This window comes from Rattus rattus, chromosome 5 (genome assembly GCF_011064425.1).
Source record: "Rattus rattus isolate New Zealand chromosome 5, Rrattus_CSIRO_v1, whole genome shotgun sequence".
Taxonomy (NCBI): Eukaryota; Metazoa; Chordata; class Mammalia; order Rodentia; family Muridae; genus Rattus; species Rattus rattus.
In genome coordinates, this window is record NC_046158.1 from 291442 (window position 1) to 300651 (window position 9210).

The window sequence follows — 9210 nt, forward strand, 5'->3', positions numbered from 1 at the left end:
CCTCCCCCACCCCAACTCCATCGTCTGTGGAGTCACTCAGAGCTATCCCCTGGTTTTTCTTCTCTCTCTCTTAAGCTGCAACCTTTTTTTCCTTTCAACTAAACAGGATCGCTCTTCCCACAAAGTACAATTCAGTGAGATTCTGGAAGGGGGAAGGGAGAGAAAATATGAATGAAGAAAGTTACCTTCTCTTCAACCACTTAACAGAGGACTTATGGTAGGGAAGCACCACATATGGACTGATATTTCCATCACACACACACACACACACACACACACACACACACACACACACACACACACACACACTTAGAAGAAGAACCTCAACCTTACAACACGTTTCTTTGCCAGTGCTGAGTTTTCAGTAGTCTGTGTGGTTGTACAGTTGTGTTGGTTTCAGACGATAGGTGCACCCTGTGTTCCCATAGCCCACGAATCTTAGTTACACCCTTTCGTTGTGTTCCACGGTCATGGACTGTATTAAATAGAATGTCCTAATGGACAGGGATTGTGTGGCTGTACTTGCAGAAACAGTTTACCTGGAAAAGTGAATCCATTCACACCCAACTGTTGGTCTATTGTAATTAAAGAAAAAATTATTCCATAGTGGGGAGGATACTCAGTCTACCCACATGATTGACTAGTTGCCTTGATAAATGATACTACATATCGGGAACTCAAAGTCCCGATTCTGCTCAAGGCAATTCAGCCAACAGACAGATTAGCTCAACAGGGGGAACCCATGTTTAATTTGTGTCTCTATCCCTGACATTGAGGACGCTTTGTGCACAAGCCAATTAAAACTAGGGTGAAGAAAGATGAATGCTGACGGCCACAGGACAGGCCGTCACTTCCGTCTCCCTCACAAGGCCTCCGCCACAGAATCTATTCGTGGCCGTCCATGCTAATTCCTTTCCCTTGTGCTCATTTCTGAAAGATCCATTCATGTATCTCATTGTCAAACTTCCTTGTTATCATTCTCTCGGAGATGTTCTTTCCGGGTTTCTGACCGATGATTAAAGATCTGCTTTCTTTTTTTTTTTTTTTTTAAAAATTTTATTTATTACATATAATGTACACAGTAGCTGTCTTCAGACACACAGAAGAGGGCATCAGATCCCATTACAGATGGTTTCTGAGCCACCATGTGGTTGCTGGGATTTGAACTCAGGACCTCTGGAAGAGCAGTCAGTGCTCTTAACTGAGCCTCCAGCCCAAAATCTGCTTTCCACAGACCGGTGCCACCTCTTCTGGATAGGATGAGATACACTGCTCAAAGTCCTAATGTCTGGAAGGATGTCTCGTGACTATTCCCCTTCATTGGCACCCGTGCATGAATATACGTGTACATCATAAGATAGAGATCTTTCTTTGAATGAAGTCCAAGTTTCTATTATTCTTGTTTGACGTGTTATATGGAACGCCGCATGACGCTGCTGTCAAGTGGAAGGTGAGGAGGGGACCACAGGCAGCAGTCGTAGATGCAGTGGGTGCCATAACCACGTGTGTGTTCATGTAAGAACTTGTGTCTTCTGCACTCACTCGAGTCTGGCTTACGCATGACTTCCGTTTGACGGCAGACGGCTGCTGTACCTGTCCAGCCTTGGCCATTGAATGTCCAGCCTGAACAGCTACTGCTCAAAATGGGGAGTGAAGGCATTTGTTTAGGATTCCATCTAAAACATTCTGTTTCTTCCAGGGTACAATGGAGTCAGCTATGGACGTCTCAAACAAGAATAAAGGGTTCTGTCAGAAGAAGTAGGCACAGTTGTGATCCCAGGCTTTAGATGTTTGTTTGGTAATTTTCCTGTTGAGTCTTGCTCAAAGAAGTCATGCAACGTTTTTAACCACTGACCCTCTGGGCACTGCTGGATAGGCAGTGACTTGCAACACCCATGCAGAGTCTTCTCCTGTCCCGGGCACGTCCCAGAAGCAGTAGTCATATGTTTCTTGTTCTCAGGAAGTCAGATTAGTGCTTTCAAACAGGGTTTCTATTGTCTTGAGACAACAGGAGTCTGAATTGACATTCTGGGGATCCTAAACCTGGAAAATATTCCACACGTCCTTTTGATAACGTGTCAGGATAACGTGTCAGGACACGACTGGCTGTTACCTGTTCGGATGCGATTGTATGCAAAACAGCACAGTTTGCTAGGCGGGAACATTTGGACCTGTATTAAGGTAAGAAAATGTGTCCTGTCCACACACACAAAGGGACAGGGTTAAATGGCTTCTTCACTACTTCTTGTTTACATTATTCTAACAAAAACTCTTTTCCCAATTCCAACAGTGCTGATGAGAACTTACACAATAGAAATCCGTTTAGAAAACAGAACTATAGAAGCAAAGGCCTATATGTGGTTCTGGCAGGATCCATTACTTCGCTGTAAGCAGGAAGTGCGGAGGAGAGATGAGAGAGGAACTGGAAGGGCTGGGTGGGGCTGTACTGTGGGATTTATGTAGGAACACGGACAGCATTCTGTGGACTGAGGGAATGGATGAATCTCTACAGGCTGTGGCCTGGACTGCAACCCTCATCACAGGCCTTACAGATTACAGCACAAAATGGCACAAAACAAAAGCTATTGACATTTGTGGATTATACCCGTGGCGGAATTATGACAAGACTAGCCACAGAATAACAGCAATTAGTGTGGTCAAAATGTTTCTCGGAATTTTTATCTCCCTGATAAAGATGGCAGATTAAATATAACACCACAATTTCACTACCTCTGAAACCCCATTAAAGCATGGCAAATGGGTTTATTTTCTTTTTTCTTTTTTTTTCTTTTTTTTTTGGAGCTGGGGACCGAACCCAGGGACTTGCGCTTGCTACTGAGCTAAATCCCCAACCCCTATTTACTCATTTTTTTATCTTTTTTTTTTTTCTTTTTTTTTCTGGAGCCGGGGACCGAACCTAGGGCCTTGAGCTTGCTAGGCAAGTGCTCTACCACTGAGCTAAATCCCCAACCCCTATTTACTCATTTTTATTACTTACCTTTTTACCTTGGTTTTCAAGATAGGGTTTCTTTGTGTAGCCCTGGCTGTCCTGGATCTTGATACATAAACCAGGCTGGTCTCAAATTCACAGAGACCCACCTGCCTCTGCCTCTGGAGTGCTGCAATTAAAAGCACATGCCACCACCGCCCGGCTGTAGATGGATGCTTTAAATCCCACAACCCTACCAGTACACAGAGAGGAAATAGTAACATTTCAGAAGCCATCCTTAAGGGAAATAACTCAAAATACTGTGGGAAAAGTCAAGATCTGAAATGTCATACACCACACAATCTTACAAAGAGATCCTCCAAGCTGACCTGTACTCCTCCAAGTGTCTAAGGTCAAGAAAAAGAAAGACCCAATACGTCATAGATAGAGACGAAGGAGTCAATTCACCCAGATGCAGTGTCTCTAAAACAGATAAAGAACATCAGTGGGAAACTGGTGACATCCAAACGAACTCTGGTTTGGTTATTGGCCGCACTTATGATCGTTGCTTAGTTTCGATAAGCACGCCACGGTTATGCACAGTGGTTAAGCCGAGAGACAGCTCAGCGGAAAGCATATGGGGACTTTCTGTCCCGTCTGTTAAGACTCTTTTGTAAACTTAAAAATGATTTCAGGGGTTGGGGATTTAGCTCAGTGGTTAGAGCGCTTGCCTAGGAAGCGCAAGGCCCTGGGTTCGGTCCCCAGCTCCGAAAAAAAAGAACCAAAAAAAAAAAAAAATGATTTCAATATAAATCTTTAAAACTGCAGCCAATACTGAAAGGAGAGAGTGAGTTCGTGTTCCCTCTCACCCAGGGCAGTGGGCAGGCATTCCTGGCATTGACGGTTTCCTGAGTACAGACCGACCGGAACAGGTGCGCACGGCAGTGGTCCTGGGAAAGAGGAAACGTGCTGAGTATGTGTGCACCCTTGGTGACGCCGACCTTGGTGGTGCCGACCTTGGTGACGCCGACCTTGGTGATGCCGACCTTAGGGTAGATGGCAGGGCCACGCACACGGTAAGACTGCATATCCAACGGGGACAAAAACAACTTAGGAAATAACACGTGAGTGTCTCCGGCAGTCAGGGCTAATGAAAATTGAGTTTTGCTTGCTCTGAACTTCAAATTCCACTTGTTTACTGATAATCCTTGAGGCAGCCACTGACTCTTTCTTTTATATGAGCCTGTTTCTGCCATTTTGCCACAATTAGCTTTCTAAAAGGTCTTATGTCAGTTCTTTGAGATTTTCTATGATTTTGTTTTCTTCCTTCTCACAGCTCATGCCTTCTGTTTCCTTTTTGCATTATTATTATTATTATTATTATTATTATTATTATTATTATTAATTTGGTCATGGTGACTTGACAGGAACCCCTTAAGGGAGGGGAGATTTATATTGGTTTGCAGGAGACATAGCACTCACGACAGGGAAAACATGGCGCCTGCACCAGGGTAGTCTGTGGAAGCAGGACAGGTCAGCAGGTAGGGAGCAGGAAGTCCAGGGAGAAATGGGGCTGCCCAGTCCTCGATTCATGGAGTGCAATCTTCTCTCAAGGGCACGGGCTTCCCTGAACTTGCCTTGTCCATATCTTTATTTCGGCTTTTGCTTATTTTCGAGACAGGGCTTTGTGTAGCTGAGAGCGGTGGGGGACACTGTGTGCCTAAGGATGGCTTTGAACTCCTCACTGCTCCCTCTGCTCCCAAGCACTGGGACTGAGGCACGCACCACCATGCCTGGCTCTTGTGTACACTTCAGATAGGCCATTCTCCTTCCGCGCAAACAGTTTCCTGCCCTGTCCTTTCTCTTCCCTCCTTACCCCAGTGCTGATTAGAGGCAGTGGGAAGAATCACACTGCCATCTTGAAATTTTCTCCACCAAACGAATTGCTTTATTTGTCTGTTATCTGAGAACGCAGGGTAGCAGATTTTTTAGGTCAAGAGCAGAACAGAACAAAATCACGTTCTGCCAGAACATGCCTTAAATGGCCTCTGATCTAATTCCTGAGTGCGCCCTTGTTCTGGTCTATAATCTCAGGAGCTCGGCCTTTGCTGTATTTACTACAATCCGCATTGCAGACTCCCACGCTCCCTCCCAAACGACCCATTAAGCTCTGCGCACAACATCCTGCATCCCTCCTGCAAACCAATTCCAAAGGCCTGCGGACCATATGGTCGGGTCAGACATAGCAATGGCCCAGCTCTCTCTACCAGGGCTTTGCGTTTAGTTGTTTTTCTTGTCACCATAAAATAGTAAAATAACTACCCCCACACACACATATACACTCACAACACACAAATACACACACACACATACAACACACAAATACACACACACAGGCACAACACACAAATACACACACATACAGGCACAACACACAAATACACACACACATACACACACAACACACAAATATACACATACACTCACAACACACAAATGCACACACACAGAGGCACAACACACAAATGCACACACACAGAGGCACAACACACAAATACATACACACATACACACACAACACATAAATACACACACACATACAGGCACAACACACAAATACACAATACACACACACAAAACACAAATACATACACTCACACATACACACACAACACACAAATACACACACACACATGCACACATGCATGCACATGTTTTACAGTGACACAGTTGTCACAACAGAGAAGGCACTTGTGATCTTGTAGGTTGTCATGAGTTAAATACAAAGGCCCCAAATACAGATGCTAAAGCCTGGGATGTTGGTACCTCAGCACAGGCCTGGATTTGAAAACAAGATCTGTGAGGTAATTAAGTTGAACTTAGGTCCTCAGAGTACCCCCTGATCCAACATGATTGTATTCTAAGAAAAGGGAAATCTGGACACAAGCAAACAGGAAAGACAATGTGAAGATGCAAAGAAGTGAGAGTTATTTACAAGTCAGAGAGAGACAGACTTGGGACAGAACATTCTCTAAGAGTCCTTAGAGAAAAAAATTAAACCCGCAAACACAATTATCTTTGGCTTCCAGCTGCTACAGTAGCGAATCTCAACCTTTTGGGGGGTCAAATGACCCTTTCACAGGGGTCACCTATTAGATATTTACTTTACAATTCGTAACAGTAGCAAAATCACAGTTCTGAAGCAGCAACAAAAATAACTTATGGTTGGGGGAGGGTCACCACAGCATGAGGAACTGTATTAAAGGGTCGCGACAGCAGGAAGGTTGAGAACCACTGCTCCACAACAAGAAAAGTTTCTGTTTAAGCCACCTCATCTGTGGGACTTTGCTACGGACTCTAACATGTACAGAGAGAACATCAGATCAATAAGGTCAGGAACGGTTGTCATTTTGCTTGTTGATACACTACAAACACCTACTATGCTACTCAGCACACAGTAGGTCTTCAACAAATGTTGGCCGAGTGAACTTAAAGAGTCGATTAACAAGGGTCTCCCTTAGATAAATCTACTAAATACCAACAATGCTATCTACAGTAATGCCTCCCCTACCCCTACAAGTCCCCAAAAAGCTGGACTCCCGATCGTCTTACCACATAGTTATATAATGGATCTGCTGCCACGCCCCAAAGGAACAAAGTCCTCTGGTGATGACTCACATCTGGGAGCAATTTCCCTAAAGAAGAGAAAAGATAGGGGTGGGGGGGGGAATCTTACGGTGATGTTGTAAATTAGAATTAAACCACCCGAGAAACATCAGACTTGCCGTCCTGGATGGACTGGCACAAACTCAGCTTGTTACTCCACGGGTTTCTGCATGGTATTTGATTAGCTGACTTCATTGAAGGCGGCAAGAACAGTCTGGATCAGCGGTTTAAAGCACAAGATTAATTAAGACTTTTCCTGTCCTTGCGGAAGCATTTCTTGGGAGCAGAGGGAAAGGCTAATTAAGTTTCCTTAGGACTCATTCGATTATGGACCCACAGCGCGTCTTTCCACTCCATCCCCATCTCCTGATGGTCACCAGCCAGTTACGCCAATCAGTATTTCATGTGGCAGCCTGAATATATTCATCAAACAACAGGAGCAGGAAAGAAAGCGCGATAAGGAGTATTCTGACTTTTAGCTACAAACACCCGTTTAAACGGCCCGTCGAGGGCCTGGAACCCATGCTGGGCAACTCACAACTGCCTGTTTCTCCAGTGAGGGGTGGGGGGTGGGGGGTAGGGTGGTTCTTTTTTTTTTTTTTTTTTTTGGTTCTTTTTTTTTTTTTTTCTGGAGCTGGGGACCGAACCCAGGGCCTTGTGCTTCCTAAGCAAGCGCTCTACCACTGAGCTAAATCCCCAACCCCTTAGTGCCGGGGTTCTGATACTCTTCTGACCTCCATGAGCACTGCATGCACATGCCCAGCCCACATACATGTATGTATTTAAAAAAAAGAAAAAAAAGGAAAAGGAAGGAAGGAAGGAAGGAAGGAAGGAAGGAAAGAAGGAAAAAAGGAGGATATGACTGCTCCAAGGAACAGTGGGGAAGCTGATTTATTGGCGATATGAGGGAGAGCATAGCCAGAGGCAGAGACTTCTGGGAGAGTCCAGAGTGAACGAGACCCTGAGCCAGACCAGCTGAGGAAGGGGGAAGGAAAGAGGGGAGAATCAGGAGGGTAAAGGGGAGAGCAGAGAAGCAGGGTAATCGAAATGCCTGGTTTATATAGGAAACGCAGCTGTGGGGAGGGTAGCCCGGCTCCTGGATGGGAGAAGTTTAGAGGAGTGGGATATGCCAGCCATACCCAGTAACAAGTAGGGACTGAGGGATGCTGGGAGAACCTGATGGCCACGCCTGCTTTGGTATGTTAAGTAAGCATCTCCGTCGGCCATTTGTCCCTGGTTTGAGACCTAACATTTATACACATGATTACAAATAAAATCCTTTTAAAATGTTTATCAAAGGACCGGGTGTGGTTTCTCTGTACTCACACGGTTTATAACCATCTATAACTCCAGTTCCGGGGCATCCCACACCTCCTCCTGCACCCAGGCACACAAGTGGTACACAGACATACATGCGAAGCAAAACACTCACATAAGCCTTTAAAAATCTTATGGTAGTTTGGTTAGAGGCGGTAAAATTGCAGGCAATTTTCCTTTCTACTGATTCACAACTCCACCTTAGCTTCCACTTCGGAAGCTTAAAGTTCTTTTAGAAGACACAGTTTAAAAGCCATCTGTCTGCATGAGTGGAGGAGCACGTGCGTGTGCGAGCGTGAACCGTTGTGTGCATGGAGGTCAGATTTCTCAGAGCCAAATGCCAGGCTTGTTGAATGGGTATTAATGTCACCAGCTAGCCCATGGATTCTTTGTCTCTGTTAGTTCAGGATTTAAAAGACAGGGAACAAAAACTTACTGGCAAGTTTAACAGACCTCTCAGACTTGCGGGGCCTCCAGAGCTGAAAACCACTGATGCTCAGGTGTTTTTCTATGGGTTCAAGTAGCGTCTTTTTGATGATACTCCTATTCTACTGAACTTAGGGTGCTTCTGTGCCTTTTTTGGGGTAGGCGTTTGGTCCCCTGCTTCTGTCTATGAACATCTCCCTTCCAACTTCCTTTCCCTCTGTTTCATGGGTCCACAGTCCCACCAGGATCCAAACTCCTCATGAGGGGTTGGGGATTTAGCTCAGTGGTAGAGCGCTTGCCTAGCAAGCGCAAGGCCCTGGGTTCGGTCCCCAGCTCCGAAAAAAAGAAAAGGAGAAAAAAAAAAAAAAAACACTCCTCATGATTGGGGAGCAAGCCATCTCTCCAGTCATCTTACAGAAAATTCTAACTTCTAACTATTCTTGATATTTTAAAGCGAGGTGTGTGTGTGTGTGTGTGTGTGTGTGTGTGTGTGTGTGTGTGTGTGTGTGTTCTTCACAGGGGCCTGGAGAAAGCAATTGGATCTGTGGAGTTGATGTTACTGGTGGTTGTGGGTGCTGGGAACTGAACTCAGGTCCTCTGAAAGAACAGGAAGTACTCTTAACTACTGAGTCTCCTAAACCTCTTTTTAAAAAAGAATATTTAAACCATGCATTTACAGAGAATATGCATGAAAGCCAAAATATAACAGTATCATGGGCAAGTGAGAGTCACAATATTTAACTCAGAATTGGAAACTCTTATCTATTCCCGAAAGCTTGTTCTTCATCTGGGGCCCAGACTTCATGCTGGAACTGATGCAATCTGATTTGGGTGCCAGCAAATGTTTTCCAAACCCTCTGTCCCCAAGGGCG